At 52.2% G+C, this 17581-nt stretch overlaps 1 long non-coding RNA gene across 1 annotated transcript; it reads left to right on the forward strand.

Annotated features, from left to right (window-relative positions):
- Window positions 1-7043: 7043 nt before the first annotated feature.
- Window positions 7044-15507, forward strand: LOC140631528 (uncharacterized). Its single transcript, XR_012029070.1, has 3 exons — window positions 7044-7276; window positions 9635-9811; window positions 15156-15507. It is a non-coding gene; the product is annotated as an uncharacterized lncRNA (long non-coding RNA).
- The last annotated feature ends 2074 nt before the right edge of the window (window positions 15508-17581 follow it).

The raw sequence follows: 17581 nt of genomic DNA on the forward strand, positions 1-17581 counted from the left end.
TTTTTCCTTGAAACAGAAGTAGGAAAATAAAATCTTTAAAAAGGCGGGAGTCGGGGACACCTGGGTGGCTCAGTTGGTCAAGGGTCTGTCTGCCTTGGACTCAAGTCATGATCCTGAGGTCCTGGGATCAAGCCTTACATCTGGCTCCCTGCTCAGCGGGGATCTACATCTCCCTCTCCCTCTGCCTGCCACTCCCCCAGCTTGTGCTCTGTCAAATCAATCAATCCATCCATCCATCCTTAGAAGGAAGAAAAGAAAAGAAAGAAAGAAAGAAAGAAAGAAAGAAAGAAAGAAAGAAAGAAAGAAAGAAAGAAAGAAAGAAAGAAAGAAAGAAAGAAAGAAAGAAAGAAGAAAGAAAGAAAGAAAGAAAGAAAGAAAGAAAGAAAGAAAGAAAGAAAGAAAAAAGAAAAGAAAAAAAAGAAAAGAAAAGAAAAGAAAAGAAAAGAAAAGAAAAGAAAAGAAAAGAAAAGAAAAGAGAAGTAGGAGTTGCCCATGAGGACCTTCCAGGGCTCATGAACCATGAGATCCTGGAGAGACTCAGGTGTGTGGGTGAAAGGTTGACGGGCAGGGGAGGGGCTGAGTAACCACAGATGAAGGAGTCCTGGGCGGTGGGATGCTCCCCGTCACATCTGAAGGTCAGCATTCAGGAGAGACAGAAGCCATACAGCTGAATGATTTTGGACAGCAGTCCGAGTGTAGACACTAAGTCGAGCAATTAGATTATTCCCAAGACACAGGTAAAAAGAAGAACCTAAGGAGGAAGGGATGGATTGGATTTGGAGATATGAAAAAGGGAGAAAGGACGGAACCTGACAGCTAGTCCGATACGGAGACGGAGTTGACAGGGACAAGCTTAGGACGGCTCCCAGCTCTCGGCTCGGATGACCGAACCCATCTGGTAGCCACTGGGGAAATAAGGTTTCCCAGAGGAGCACGTTTGGGAGGAAAGGTTCATTAAGTTCAGTGTTGGCAGGTTGATCCAGGTGGAAATTTCTAGAAGCCTCCAGATAGTTAGGTCTGAAGCTCAGCCAGGGGAATTAGGCTCAAGAGGTTTGTGGGAGAGAGAGCCAGAGATGAGTGATCCCTGAAGCCAAGAGAACTGGAGAGGAGAAGGAGGTGTAGTGAGGGACAGAGCCCCGAGAGCACAGGGGCTAAAGCCAAGGGAGACAAGCTGGCTAAGGACGCTGAGAATGAACGCAGAGGGAGGGAGGCAGGAGGGAGAGCCAGCGAGAAGGGCCAGGGAGGAGGCAGTTTCAAGAAGCAGGAAATGGTCTACAAGGTCAGGTGCCATGGAGAGGTCAGGGAAGGTGGGGCCCTGAAAAGCCCATTGCACTTGGCAATTAGGAGGTCATTTGGTGGCCGCGGTGAGAGCAATTTCAGGGAAGTACTAATGAGAGGGAACACATGATTCCGGCGGGTTGAAGGGTTAATGGGAGAGGAGAGTGGAGATGGTGAGGGGAGGCTCTTGTTCCGTAGGGACGCTTGGCGTGAAAGGAAGCAGACAAAGGCGCGGTATCTAGAGGGCAGGCTGAGTGGAGGCTGCTAGTTTTTATGTTTGTTTTGTCGCTTTAAGAGGAGAGGGAGCGGGATTACAGACAGTGGCAAAGGGTCTCTAAAGAAACCGGATGTAATGAATGAAGTGAGGTCCCTTGGGGGAGGCGGGGAAGGCTCTGTGATGCATCGGAGGCCGAAACCTGATCCAGAAGCCTCTGGGAAGGTGAGGAAAGGGGGTCCCACCCACAAACCAAAGGTGGGGCAAGAGGATGAAAACTGAGTGGATATTTTTTGCTTGGTGGCCTCAGTTTTCTCAGGGACGTCAGAGGTATGGTCACAGGGACAGGGGAGGGCAAACAATGGTCTTCGGTAGAGTGAGGTGGGGCTGAGTCCAGTGAAGATGGTTGACTTTGCTGAGGGTTCAGCTCAGACGGGGGCCATGAGCATGAGGGGGCCCAGGAGTGCAGGTGGAAAGCCTTCTCCCTCCATTCACAGCAGCCTCACCCTACTGCTGGCATTGACTCATACCTGGCAGGGGGACCCCACCTTGCCCAGAGGAGCAGCAGAGAATGTTGGCTATTGGTGTGAGTCCACTCACGACTGTGCAGCTTTCAACAAGTCCCTCTACCCCTCTGAGCCCCGGCAGAGAAGTGGGGTTCATGTTCTCCACCTCATAGGTAAAGCACTTAGCCTAGATCTTGGGGCCCCGAATGTTCTCATCAAACATCAGTTATATCACAGTTAAAAATATGAGAGTAAAGGTGCTGAGGGGCCTGGAGAGAAGGGAGGAAGCAATATCCCACGGAATCTGGACGAGGTAAGAAATAGAAGGCAAGAGGAGTGATGGTCATGGAGTTTGGTGTGAGGCCAAACCCACCCCACTACCTGCTATTTGTCAATAAAGTTTGGTCAACCAGCCATGCCCCTTCCTCGTGCCCTGTCTCTAGCTGCCTTTGTGTCACAGGGACAGAGTCAAGTAGTGACAACAGAGGCTGTGTACCCGGCAAAGCCTAAAATATTTACTATCTGGCCCTTTGAGAGTAAGTTTTCAACCCTGCCCTAGAGGATGGGAGGGCTGGATGGACTCAAAGTAACTAATTAAAAAAAAAAAAAAAAAAAAAAAAAAAACCAGGAGACTGAAAAGGTCGAAGGCAAAGAATAAGACTAGAGAGAGAGGGTTCCCGAGGTGGTAAGGTGCCGCGTGGGGAGCTGGGCAGGGGGAGGGGGTGCTTACGGCACAGACCGGGTGAGGACTGCTGGAGCTCTGGCCCACCCAGGAATTCCTAGGTTCTCATGATAAATCCATGCAGCAAAATCTGGTGGGTCAATAGACAGACTTACCCCTTGTGAACATGGGCAAGATCGAGGAGACTTCCAATCAGGAAACCCAGTGCCCAGGAAGTCACCAGAAAACAAAACCCCAGAAACCATCCTCCCCATCTTTGTTATCAAAACTTCGATTTGGGGACACCTGGGCGGGGGGGGGGGGGGGTTCAGCCAATGAAACCCCTGGCTCTTGATTTCAGCTCTGATCATGACCTCAGGGCTGTGGGATTGAGTCCCACATCAGAATCCAGGATGGCTGTGAAGTCTGCTTGAGGTTCTCTCTCCCTCTCCTTCTCTTTCTAAGAAAAACCCAAAGACAAACAAAAATCAACCAAAAAAACCACTTCAGTTTTGTTCAAGTAACAATGCGCCCTACCTCTACGGATGAATCACGATTTGTCCAGGCCGATCAAGTCATCATACTCCCTTTTCACTGACCTTTACGTTACCTGACTGCCTTATAGCCAGTTGCAGGCACGTGAGTAGTTCTGGCCAATAAGATGTCTCGGAAAGTCAGCTCAGGGTTTCTGGAGACGATTCTGCTTTTCTGGTGAGAGAGAGATTTACTGGGGCTGACCTCTTCCCTTTCTTGCCGTAACACAGAGCTGATGCTTGGGGCTGTGGAAGCCATTTTGTGACCATGAGGCAATAAATACGATGACGTCCATGCAGGCTGCTGAGGATGTTGGAGCAGAAAGAAAGAGCCTGGGCCTTGACACCATCAATAAACCCTTGTCTACCTCCAGACTTCCGAAGCCAGATATGCAAGTGGCTTTATTGCCGAAAACATTTTTTTCTTTTATTCAAAAGCACTTTTAATTGAAAGAAGGAAGAGACAGAAGGTCATGGGTAGCAGTTGGATGCTGGAAGAATGGCCTGACATGGGGCCCGGGGGAGGGAGAGGAAGCAGATGGGGGCTGCTACCAGCAGAGGGATGCGTGAGTGCTGATCAGACTGGGGAATGGGTGGTTAAGAACAGATAGGGGGAGGCTTTAGATGAGGGGTTGAGGACTTTAGTTTTTTTGGGGGTGTTTTTCTGCAGGCAATGGGAAAAGCTCGCTAAAATTTCTTTGAAATCCTGCAGATCATAAGCTCGGTGTCATTAATATTTGCTAAATTCTGTACCTTCAAATGTTCTTGAGACATTTGCTTTTCCGTACTCTCTCTACAAGAAAAAAAAATGGCGATGAATTTGCATTATTTTTATGGTTGTTATCTTTTTCCTAATTGTAAAAGTCAAGTGCCTTTAGACCATTTGGAAAGCAGAGAAGCAAATAGAAGGAACTATTTTGGGTCTTTGACCAGAAGGCTGATATTTCAGAGAATGAAGCAGAGCCGATTGGGTTGATGGAGCTTGAGACGGGAAACAAAAAGATGCATTGTAACTCGCCTTCGCTGGTCCTCGATTTTTCCATCTGTCAAATGAGCAGGGAGGACTGCAGCTAGGGAAGTGTCCATCCTGCCTGGTAGCCCAGGGATGCTCGAGGTGAGCCGCTTCCCTGGGCTACGAGCACACACCCTACTGATGCCCTGGGTCACGGTGAGAGCCATGGTCCATAGGTACCAGTCTGGTCCACCCATCCCCTCTGGGTCCACACAGAGTGGCCGTGCGACCCTCACTTTACAGATGTGAGTGACGGGCTCGGAGGGGATAAGGCGATGACCGCAGCCCTGGGCTGTCACATCTCGGAGGGCAGAATCCATGTCCAGTGCTCACTTGTACTCCCCAGAGCCGGCACCGTCTCCAACTCGGTCTGGACCTCACTTCCTTGAGTTGCTTGGGAATCTGTTCCCCAGAGGCTCAGGAAGGGCAGTGGGCTGGAGTGAGGGCGAGTGTGCAGGTCTGGCACCACAGTCCCTCCCCGCAGCGGTGGCCAGGTCACTACCACCTGGTTTGGTTGCGTGTAAGCCTCAGGACTGACTCAGCTGGCTTTCTCCACCAGGGCACTGCTGGGGACCAAAGAATTCAGGGAATAGCTTCGAGTTTACCGAACTGGTGTTAAAAATCAATGATTTCCCTCCTCGGGAGGCACCCTCAGGGGCAAAATAGAGTGAATCGCTTATGAGCTTCTGCATACACGCTGGTGGAGGATGAAGCAGCCGAGAAACTAGTCCTATGTCGTAATGAAGCACCGGTCACCCTTCCCTGCGCCGGGAGCGTGCGCCCTCCACTCTCCACCGGCAGTGGCCAGGTGCCACTCAGCCCCGTGCTGCAGGACTGTCACTCACCCCTAATTACCAAGAGCAGCCTTGGCACAGAGGCTGCCTGGGGCTTCTCCAGGAGGGAAGAATTCAGAAATGCAAGTGTGAACCTCTCAACATCCTCCAGGGGTGGGTACATTGGTTAGTGGCTCTGCCCAGCTGAGTGGGCCCGTTGATTAATGCCCAGGAAACAAGCTGCTACAGGTCGCCCGTTACTCTCCCCCTCCCCTGGGCACAGCGCCCTTGCTCATCTACTCCAGGCCACATTGTCTGCCCGCCCCCCGCCCCCACGGAACATTCCACCCCTATCCATAGAACCAGAGCACGCCAGAGGAAGAAGAAACCAGTGCCAGATACAAACTGTTCAAGAGTTTAGCACTCGCTGCTGGGAACATCCTCAACACTTTATGTGCCTGACTCCCTGGATGCTCACAGCAACCTCACGAGAGAGGTGTTCCTATTGGGTCATGGTAAAGACAAGGAAACTGAGGCATGGAGCAAAGGAGTGGAGAGGAGGTTAAGCGATCTGCACACTTAAGTGGCAACACTGAGGTTTGAACTCAGGCCTTAGCTCAGATCTGGAGTTCTTAACAACTCTACTGCCCCCACCGACTCCCGTGGTCCCATCACATTTGCCTCATCTTGCAGATGGGAAGCAGGCCCAAGAATCAGTCCAAGGTCACCTAGCCACGTAGTCCTGGATGAAGCCCAGGTCACAGACTGCCATCCAACACTCCTTCCATTGCCCCATGATGTCACTTGCTTTCCTCAAGGCTCTCTTTTTAGAACAGCAAAACCACGCAGATTGGGAGGAACAGTCCAGGCCTCTTCAGAGTCCCTGGCCTCCAAACCTCCATGGGTCTCATAGGAACTGACATCCTTGGACCTCCAGCCTCACAAAACATCGGTGACAACTAACGTGCATGCCCTTCACAGTTTACGAAGCACTCAAACCATCCTATACCACTCAATCCTCATGACAACCCTGCAAAGTAAGTCTGACCATGGTCTCCAGTTTAAAGCCAGGGAAACTGAGCTCTTCTCCGTTGGACAAGAACTGGCACGTCCCCACCATGGACAAAAGGCAGGCCACGTGCCATCCCACTCACCTTGCGCCAGCAACATTGTCCCTAGTCAGCCCAGAGACATCGTCAGTGTTCACCCTTACAAACCTATGCGGACTTCTTAGGGCTCAGATGCTCCTCAGCCTCAAGCAAGAGGCCGACGAGACACTTGTCATTGTCCTAAGCCAGCAGAGCTGGCTCTGAGCACCCTCTGCTCACCCTGCCCAAATCCTGGGAGTCTCTGGATAGTTTTCTGAGCTCAGAGATCAGGTCTCATAGGTATTAGTATCCCCCAGTGCACCTACCTTAGGGCTTGCTAATTAACACGAAGAGAAAGGAAGGAACAGAGGAAGGCTGGCTGAGGACTTCCACTGGACAATCACTGGTTCGGACCAGCTGCCCAAGCTGGTATGCGCTGATGGAATTTTCATTTATAATGATAATACCACCCAGCAGCTGTGTGACCTTCTGCCGGTGTGCTCCCCTCCTTGTCCCCATCAAGAAGAGAAGGTAGCTCGATGGGCTCTCAGATAGAAATTGTGCAGCCTGTACTTCCAGCTCCCCCTGCAAGCCTGCAGGTCTCGCCAATCAAATCCCTGCACGTTTCCCACGTGTTGCTGGAGAGAGGGTCTGTCCTCGGAATCTGAACCAGGCAAATGTACTTCTTCTTTTCGGTTCCCAGCACCCCGAAATACTTCCTATTGAAAGAATCCCGCCTACGGGGAGCAGAGTTTCGAATCCCTCTTCTTGTCCATTGGGTGGAAATGTCTTTTCCCATATTCTGGGACAGGAGAACGGGCTTTTAGGATTGGCCAACAGGACGTTCCCGTTCTGGACTTTGAGTACGAAGCCGGTAACACAAGGGCACAGGCATAGTTGGAGATTTCTCGAGGTGGTGCCGCCGAGCTGTCAACGACCCAGAGACGGTGCAGTGACAAGCGGCTGGCAGTGGCCAGATCAGCCGCCACGCTCCAAACACCTCCCTGCGGTGTGAGCTGCCTGTTTCTGGCTGCAGGCTTGCTCCCTGTCCATTTTACAGCAATCGAGGTGAGGACGGTGGCCCGACCGGTAGGGCCATAGCTGTGAAGTCCGAGAGACATTCTGTGTGTGCCAATCACGGGCAGCACGCCTGTGGGTGTGCCACGTACCCTCACGGAATACTGTTCTCTCCCCATGAAGCAGACGCGACAGTAAGTACTCCGCAAGGGCTGCTGCGGGGCCCACAGCAGATAATGTGAGTGGCGCTCCAGGCCTGGCACCTGGCGGGGGCTGAATAAATGGAGGTTACATGAATAAGGATGGAGGAGGAGAAGCTTCCAGAATGGGTGTCTGAATCCAGGGCAGATACACCCCGCTGTAAACAGCCAGAAAGGCTGTCCTGAAGCACAGGGCGGAGGAGGGCCCATCGCCCTGGGTGCTGACCTTCTCGGGGAGAACTGACCTAGGTCTCCCTGATGCTACTTCACCCCGGGTGCCTGCCCCACGGGGGGCTCCGGGGGGTCACGGGCTGAGGCCTGCCTGAGAGCGGAGGCCCCGGGAGGCATTTGGCCTCTCCCAAAGCTGATTTCCCCAGATGGAGCACAGGGCCGGCTTCTGGTTGCGGGGCGTGCCAGGCCGGGGGAGAAGGCCTGCCAAGAGCCTGCTCCGCCGAGGTGCGTGCCAGCGCCAGGGGCCAGATGCTCCCTCCAGAACCTTCCATCAGCAATGGCATCTGCTCCTCTCCCAGGCTGGTCCAGCTGCCACCCGGGCGGGAGGCTCATTTCCCAACCCCGGGCCCATCTTTCTGCCAGCACCCTCGCCCCAGGCCTTTCCTTGGGGGTCACAGATTCTTGTCTTTCCTCGGGTCCGCGGGGCCGCTACTGCAGTGCCCACTTTCTGGCTGTCTCTGGTTCTGACTGGAATTTAATTGGAAGCTTGAAAAACCCTGATTGTTTGATAATTATAAGGCAGGGAAATTACTAGGGCATCAAAGGTTGCTCCCAATTGCTATATTAATTGTCCTTCGTTATCTCTCGACATAAAAGACCACTTGATAGAGACAAAAGCCAGCCTGCTTTTATTTCACGGCCAACTGACAGGAGGATGAGGGGTCGCTGTTGGCTCCCATCCACGTCTTCCCAGACGGAAACCTTTGCTGCTCCCTGCCCAGCACAGCCCCCCGCCGGAGACCAACAGCAAAGCCCCGCAGCGTGCAGCCACGTGCAGCCGCAAGCAGCCCGAGACCCTCCCGGGGGGCCCCTGACCCTGTGACTCCCGCAGCCAAAAAGCCCCGGATCTCAGCCGCGTGTTTAGACGTGCTGGTCCTTGCGTGCTGGCGTGTAAGTGCGCGCAGGGGCACTGTGGGATGCAGGGCTAGCGCTGGTTGAGGACGTCCTACGTGCCAGGTGCCACGTCAAGTGGTTTACATGCTTCTCTTTACAACAGTTATGCCTGGGATTGTTTTTTGTTTTGTTTTGTTTTTTCTTTTTATTTAGTTGGTTTTCGTTTTGTTTTGTTTTGTTTTGTTTTGTTTTCCATTTTGCAGCTGGGTCTCAAAAGGATTAAGCAACTTGCCCAAGGTCACAGAGCAATGACACACTGGCACCAGGAGCAAACCCTGGGCGCCTGAATGGAGCTCTTAGCCACCCTGTAGTGCTGCTCTCTGAGTACATGTATGTGCACCGTGTGTGTGTGTGTATGAGTGTGGCATGTGCGCGTGCATGAGTGTCCGTGAATGTGTTGGGGATACCAGTAAAGGACAGTATCTAAGGAGTGAGCCCAGGACAAAAAGGACGAAGCAAAAGGCATGAATGAGGCCATTGTCAAAGCAAACCCATACACTTGATTTGTTTATTTTTAAAGAACCCAGCCATGCCTTGATTAAAACCACTGGGGCTGGCGGTAAATGAACCCATGTGTGAATGTTATGTTTCCTTGAGCATCTATTTTGTGCCAGGCCTTGTGCTGTCGGCAGTGAGTGGCCCAGGGAGAGTCAGGCACGAGGTCCACCCAGTGGGCTCCCGGCCTGGCTCCCAGCCACAGACCCAGGGCAGGGCTGGCGTTGTCCCTTCTAGCCCTGTCATCATCATGGTCCTGCATTTGAAGCCTCTGCCTCTGTGGGGAGGACCCGGGAAGGCTGGGTAGAGCTGCCTTAAGGCCATTAATTTTTCATAGCCAGTTGCCAGCATGCTCGAACGTCAGCCGCCTGGCCAAGAGCGAGGTTTAACCAACAATTGATTATCCTTGGAACCAACAAGGCTATATATCACTAATTCATAACTTGGCTTTTGTTCTGCAACCGTGGCTACATTCATTAATAAAAAGAAGAAGCATGTGTGAGCCCTTCTCTGGTCGAGCCCGATGGGGACTCATCCTTGACTCCACAGCAGCCTTCCAGAAAGGGATCCCCATCCCCTGATACAGATGAAGAAACTGGCCCAAGAGGGAACCTCATGCTCTGCCCCCATCACATGGCTTGTCTAGAGTGAACCCACTGGGGGGCCAGGCTCTGCACCATAACATCATCAGATGCTCCATCTTTCCCAACAACATACATGGATTGTTCGCAGGTCGTGAGTTTCAAATGAGAAAATCCAAAGGAGGCAACCGTCAGTGCCCGGAGCCAGCTTCAGACCAGCCACTGCGGATTGTCACTGGGCCCTCTAGCCGGCCCCCGGACCAGGGCGCAGGCCTCGGGGGGGGAAAGCGGCGGGCGCAGCTCACTGGCAGGTGTTCCAGACCTACAGGTAAAACTGCAATTTACAGCAAAGCCTAAGTCCATCTTTCCAGATCAAATTTTCCAAAGGAGCCTTTTAGATGTAGCCTGTCTTGGCCAATGGCCAAGGCCCATCAGGCTGCTTTCTCAACATCAGAACGACCAAGAAAATAAGGGACAGGGCATCCAAACCTTCAGTGATAAGTTATCTTTCTAAGTTTAGGACAGAGCTGCCTTCAGTTGTCATAATTTATCTCAATACTTATTTCAGGATATAGTTTTATACTTCTACTCTCTCTTAGATATACACACTTATTTACATATATAATATACATAACACACATATAATACATTACATTAATGATGTATATATTCTATGTAATATATATAACATATATAAGACAGTCATTCTGACCCTTATATCTGCCAATCTTATCCTCAGCCCCTAGCCTCTGCACCGCTGCTTCCTCCTCTCCCTCTAGAACTTTGCATGGCTGGCTCTTGCTCATCATCTACATCTCAGCTTTATTTTTTTCTTATTTTTTTATTTTTTTATTTATTCATGAGAGACACAGAGAGACACAGAGAGGCAGAGACACAGGCAGAGGGAGAAGCAGGCTCCATGCAGGGAGCCCGACGTGGGACTCGATCTCGGGTCTCCAGGATCAGGTCCTGGGCTGAAAGCGGCACTAAACTGCTGAGCCACCTGGGCTGCCCCTACCTCTCAGCTTTAATGTCACTTCCTCAAAGAAGTTTTTTACCACCCCACCTAGACGGGTCCGTGGTAGCTCCCGGTCATATTTTCATCCTAGCTTTGTTCTCTCATCAGAGATACTGTTTTATTCGTGTAATGGGGTGTGCCCACTATGAGAGTGTAAGCTCCATTAGGACAGAAGGGGGAAAGCTTACTCATCACCACGTGCCCAGCACCCATCGGGAGCCCAACAACGTTTTGGTGAATGAATGCATCAATGAATGAAAACCTCCCCAGGACCCAAGTAGTCTTGTCACGGGGCTCTGCACCCCTAAGTCAACATGACCCAAAGGCAGGGAATGTGCTCCTTCTAATTTCACAGGGACTATATGCTGAGGTCTGCATCTCAAGGTCATTAGCTGAGTCCAAACTACTCAGCTCTGACCCAAGCAGCAGGTGATGAGGACGACTTGGGAGGTCTACTGGGAGCCCAGGGACAGCTCAGAGCATCAGGTTGGGGAAGGTCCAGCTCTAGGAGGCAGAGTTCTGCTGGTAGAACTGGTCCGGCCTAGTACAGCGGTCACCGACGTGGCCAGGAGTCCCCAGTGTCAACTTGGTTAGCAGCCCAGAGAACAACCTATAATGGTTGCATTAGCAAATCCCAAAACACCAAGGAGGAGAAGTTTTCATGCCTCTAAAATATCTGTGGCAGGAGGAAGACTCAGAACAGGTGGTACGTGCTCAGGCTACGTAGAACCTGTACGTTCTACGGGTAGAACCCGTACCTGGATACGAGGCCGCTCGGGGTCAGGCTTGACACTGAGGCCCCAGCTGGTCCAAGGAGAATGTTCCATTGGACACATCATGGCTGGGGGAACCATGAGCCGTCAGGCTGAGATGGAGTCCCGAAGCCAACCGTGAGCCCAGCCAAGGTGCACAGGGCACCAGAACTCAAGAGAGGAGCCCAGGCTGGGCCTGATGCCAGGTTCAAATCAGAGGAAACAAATCAAGGTGAGAGCCAGCCCAGGAATCAGGGTCACGGGCAAATCCACAGGGAAGCAGGCCAAGGGCCCAAGGGCAGACCAAGGCTGCAAGGCAGTTTGGGCTGTTCCCTGACAGAGGTGGTCAGAGCCTCCTCGGAAGGCCTGGCCTCCGGGGGCTGTGGCTTCCAGCAGGCGTCCCCGGTGGACATGACAGGCCGACTGGGACGGTGGGCATGGGCGGAAGGCCGTTTGAACTTCCTCAGCCCTGTATCTGAGGCGGGAATTAAACCGTTCTGTTCTACTAGGGCGTTTCATTGACTTCTGGCAAAACACAATGTCCTGCTTCAAAGGAAAGGAAACGCACAGGCTTAGGAGGCTCGTTGGACATCAAAGCACTATTAGAGAACAGCATCCTGATGAGCTAATTGCAAATGCAGCCTGGGCAGACGGAGCACGTTTGCCCAGGAACATATGGGCTCACACATCCAGGCAGAGGGTGCCGGGGACAAGATGTGAGCGGGGCTTTGGTGAACCCAACGTGTTTGCAAAATAATTCAAGACGTCGCCTCAGCCTGGGCTGCTCTCCCCTCCCACATTCCATGGGGCCGAGGGGGTGGGGAGCAGGATGCCTGGTTCCTCTAAAGAAGTAAGAAGGACTGGGCCCAAACGCACCAGAACATTCTCCCCCAAAACCAGAGGGACATTATCTGTGGAGAGGGGTCTTTCTTGTCTCCCAGAGGCCCCTCCAGACTGGGTGACCCTGACTGAGAAGCAGGGTGCCAGTGGGCAGCCGGGTGAGCCGTTCCCCTCCTCGGGCTTCCCCAGCCTCAGCCACCCTGTCCAGGGGGGAGACCCTAACACTGTCAGCCCCAAAATACTTACAGTCTCTTCTGACATCAGCATTACAACTTGCCCAGGAACCTGGGGGCCACCCAGCCCAGGTCATCTACCCCAGGGCTCTGGGTGGGGAGAGGGTCAGGCCAGTTGAGTGGGTGGTGCCCCCACTCCTCATTCACCAGAAAAAATTTGGTGACTCCGATTCTATCTGGTTTATAAAACAGGATCAGGCGCATGTTTTTCCTTGAACAAAGGGAGCTCCAGACTATTAATAAAACTACCTCTCTGAAATAACTGCTTCATCTTACCAGTTGGGGAAACTGAGGCCATGATGGGCATGACGATGGCCTGGGGCACACAGTGAGTCAGGGATGGGGCCAAGTATAGAGCCCAGGAGCCCAGCTCCAGGCCAGTGGTCTGGCCACCCCACCAGGCTGCCCACAACTGGGCAGGTTCAAGCAGTTTGCGCCTCGGTGCTAGGCTCCCTGGGCTTCTGAACACAGAAGGTCCCCTCTGCCCCCGAGGGGGACTTCCTCAGCAGGATGTGTGCCTCAGCAACCAGGAGGGCCCCCAACAATCACCCTCCTGCCTTCCAGGCTGGGCTGACGAGGTACAGAGGTAGCCAGGAGACCAGAGGGGGCTTCTCAAGGGGAAGGCAGGGAGGCCAGTGGGAGAAACAACCACATGAAATCACCGTTGGTTCTGCTGTGTCTCCTCAAACAACAGGCTAAGTGGCAGTAGCAGGGAGGGAAGACACTGGAGGAAAGAAAACAGAGAATTAAAGGGGGCCTGGGAGGAGACCTTGTCCTGCCTGTTGGTTGGACGCATGGAAATCAGAAGTAGAGGGGGGTGAGGGACCATGCCAAGGCTCCCAGCAAGACTGTGGCTGAGTCCTACCCCAAATGAGTCAGTCCATAGGCTTTGGGCACCTGAGAAAAAATCCTAACTGGGGCTTGTGGCTGAGTCCATACAGCCTGGGTTTCCAGCCTCCTCTGCAACCCTCCCTCCCCCTCACTCCTGGCTCCTAATCACAGCATCCCGGCTTCTCCCTTCACTGCTCTTCACACAATCTTAAGTGATAAACTTATTTGCATGATTCTTTTATTCATTCTTATCTCCCCCTGCCCTAGACCATTGGCTCCTTGGAGACAAGAGTTGACATGCTTTGCTCACGACTGAGTCCTCAGTGCTCAGTATATATTTGATGGATTGATGCATAGATGGATAGATGGATGGATGGATAAATGGTTAGTTGGATGGATGAATGGATGGATGGATGGGTGGGTGGATAAACGAGTGTATCGGGGCTTTGTCTGAACTCAAAGCTTGCCATGGCTCCTCCCCACCCCCGTGATCTCATTAGGAAGGCCCTTTACCCAGTACTGAGGCCATTCATGATCTGACCTCAGTCCTTCTGGCTCTCGTCTCCTGCCATGATTCTCTCCATCTCTGTCATACCCTACACACCACTCTGGAAGGCCCTGCTTTTGCATGCCTGAATAGCTTGAGGTCTAAAGTACCCCCCTCCCCTTTATCTAAATGACAGTATCCTAGTGATACTTCTATACCCAGCTCAAATGTCTCTCTTCCTGCCCCAGTGAGCCAGGCCTTAGGCAGCACGGACAATGCTCCCTCCCTGACAGTATGACAGCCAGGGTACTGCACAGGTATAGAAGATAAAGATTTGTTCCATGTCTGATTCTACTGTAGGAAACTAGGCCTGCCATGGGACAGGAAGTATGATGTGTTATCGCTGTGTGCCAGATTCTGGGGCTTGACCAATGTGAGGGCTCAGTCCAGTAAGTGACCCTTCCACCACACATGGATCAACTTCAAACATTCCATTCCATTCCAATATTCTCACTCTCTCTCTTTCTCACTCTCTCTCTCTCTCTCTCTCAAAACCTACTGTATCTGCTATAACTTCTCCTGGCCTCCCTCTTACCACCATCCCTCTGGTCATTCCCACTCCTGAGCTCAGTCAAAGCCCAGATTGGCAGACTGGTGCCTTTGGGCTCGGGCCAGGTGTACTCAGCGCCCCCTCCCCCCAGAGGCCTGTTGGTGACAGACCTCGAAGAAGAGGCCTTGTGGTGGCCCCCAGCTTAGACTTGGGCATGAAAGTTTTAAAAGCATTGCACAACTCTGTCTGGTCTATGCAATGCTCTTTTAAAAAATCAGTACATTTTGTATGCAAATATAGATTTCCAGTTCCTCCTGAAAAGTTAAAAGATCGAGCCTTTCTGAAGGTGACTTCTCACAAGACACCAACTGGGAGGAACTTGAGACAGAGCTGGGTGCCCTGGTTTACCACAGACCCCATCCCATCGTCCTTGCTTCACTAATGACCCAACCCTGCCTGGTTCCCTTGGGAATTGAGGTTTGTGGGAGTCCTGGGAGACTTTCTTTGCTCCTAAATCAGATCACTGCTCCCTTTTCATTGCTCCCAGACAGACACACACACACACACACACACACACACAGAATGACCCCGAACCAGGATATAGTGGAGTCTGAGGACATAAGAAGGGAAGTCTCCAGGGAAGGAGGGGGGGAAAGCATAAACATGGGTTTGGAGACAAGAAGGAGCATGTAGGGCAGGAGCACACCCATCCAAAGGAAGCCAAGAATGCAGTGGGAGCTGAGGTCTGTGCTCCCGCTGAACTTGAATAGCAGACCAGTCCGCTGGGACCAGCCATCCTCCCCATCGTTGAAAACAAAGGCTGAGTCTCTTCAGTACTGTAGCAGCAGGAGCACCTCAGGGCTGCAGCTCCTGGCCCATCAACTATCATAGAAAATGCCAACCCTAGGTGTGGTTACAATGGTCACTGCTGCCGTTCACTGTGGGCTTTCCACCTGCCCAGGACCATGTGAAATTTGGTTTGGAGACATGACTGCATTTCATCCTCAGGCTGAGCATCCCTGCAGCAGGAAAGCCAAGAGTCAGAAGAGCAAAGCAGCTGGCCCGAGGTTCCACAGACAGCTGATGGCCAGCTCCAGACTGCCTGGGTCTGGGTCCGCTTCGCTCCCCAAGAGCCATCATGTCAACCGCATGCTCGATTGAAGGGGGATGGGCTCATCCAGACACAGTACCCTTTGATTCTCCATCATCCAGGAGCCTCCCCCAGAGAGATGGATTAGAAAATGAACCCTTCCCTGACCATCCCAGCCTCTGAACACTAAGGACAGTCAGAAGTGAGTCTGAAACATTTTAATAAAAATCCTACATCTGTGCACTGGTTAAGAGTGTGGACTCTGTACCCAGACTCTGCCACTTTCTCACTGAGTGACCCTGGGCCAGTTGTGCAGCACCCTGTCCCCTGATTTTCTCTCTGATACAGTGGGGATCATAACGAGAAGGAGCAGCCGTCATGAGCACACTGTTCTCGTGAGGTGTGACCCGAGGGGAACGGCGCTCAGAGCAGGGCTGGAGCCTGGCCAGCACCTAGTGGAGCAGCTGTACCTTCCTCCTCATTCATACCCAGCTTGCCTTTCTCTCTCCTTTCAAACAAGGTGGGAAGAGGACTTCCTTCCTGTATCCCCTTCCCCGAATGGTGAAGACTTGGCTCCCCAGGACCTCTCTGCTCTGCCCCCAGGAAGCCCTAGCAGCCACTCCAGGGGCCTCACAGCCCTGTGCCAGCTTGTGATGAGGCCTGGTCCCGGGGGGGCTGGGGAGCAACTGGGCAGCTCTGCTCCCAACGTGCTCTTGGACGAATGGGGTGGTGCCCTCAGAATGGCCTGCGGCCACTGAGCTGGCCTCTCGGGCCTGTGACCTGCATGCTGTGCCCCTGTTCCTGGCCCCTCCAACTCTTCACAGAGGCTGCCAGTTAGATGAGAGGGCATAGAAGAGGCAGTAAGAGCCAGAGCTCATGGGCTCGAAGACCCATAGAAGGCTGGGGCGACAGGGACTCTGAGGGATGGCCAAGTCCAAACCCCTCCCTTCCTGCATCTCTGGGGAACCCGAGGCTCACAGAAGGCAGGGGTCCAAGGTCATGCAGCAGAGAAGCAGCAGCAAGAGAGAGTGTTCCCAGAAGGGGAGAACATGACATCCCATGGATCTTTGGGAAAGAGGACCCGAAGCACCCCCTATGAACCTCCAATCTGAGCTTGTAAACAGAGGTTGACAGGGCCGGCAGGTAAGTTGAGAGGCTGAAAACCCAGGTAGGGACTTTAGGGAGCCGAGGGCACTTACCCCACGTAAAGGGAGATGCCCCTTCTCAGGTCCCGACACTATTTCTTTAAAGAAGTTTTGTTGAGACAAAATTCCAGAGAACGCCATAGAATTTCATAGAACATACCATAGAGCTCACCCATTTAAGGTGATCAAGTCGATGTTTCTTAGTATTTTCACAGAACTGTATGTCAATTGCCACAATCTAACGCAAAAGCGTTTTTGTCACCCCAAAGGGAAACCCCAGGCCCAGTAGTAGTCACCCTCCCACGGCCACCAGCCCGGCGCAAGCATTAAGCTACTTGCGGTTCTGTTGATTTGCCTGTTCCAGTAATTTCCTATCAATGAAACCATACAGTACCCAGCTACCGCCTTCTATGACTTCCACCTTCCAAGGCTCATCCATGCTGTGCATGCATCACTGCTTCATTCCTTCCCATTGTCAAATACTCTTCCATCGTATGGCTGTGCCACCTGGTTTCATTCACCCCCCACTTGACAAACGTTCATGTGGTCTCTCCTTTCCTGGCTATTGCGAGTCATGCCACTTTGCTCACTCGTGGACCAGGCTTTGTGTGAACACGGGATTTCATTTCATATACCTTCCTAGGAGTGGGATTACTGTGTCACGCAGTGACTCTACAGTCCACATTTGGATGAATTGCCATATCTTTTTCCAGACTGGCTGCCCTGTTCTGCACTCCTACCAGCATGGCAGATGGGTTCTAGTTTCCCCACATCCTTGGCACTTCGTTGTTAACCATTCTTTTTCCAATATTTTATTTATTTATTTATTTATGAGAGACACACAGAGGGAGGCAGAGACACAGGCAGAGGGAGAAGCAGGTTCCCTGTGAGGAGCCCGATGTGGGACTCGATCCTGGGACCCCAGGGTCACCCCCTGAGCTGAAGGCAGGCGCTCAACCCCTGAGCCACCCAGGGGTCCCCGTTGTTAACCAATTTTTTCATTGTAGTGGTATCTCACTAGGCTTTTGAATTGCATTTCCCTAATGTCTAAAGATGTTAAACATCTTTCCATGTGCTTATTGGCTATCTATAGATCTTCTTTGGAGAAATGTCCATTTAGACGCTTTGCTCATTTTTAAATTAAGTTCTGTT

This window comes from Canis lupus, chromosome 4 (assembly GCF_048164855.1).
Source record: "Canis lupus baileyi chromosome 4, mCanLup2.hap1, whole genome shotgun sequence".
NCBI classification, from domain to species: Eukaryota; Metazoa; Chordata; class Mammalia; order Carnivora; family Canidae; genus Canis; species Canis lupus.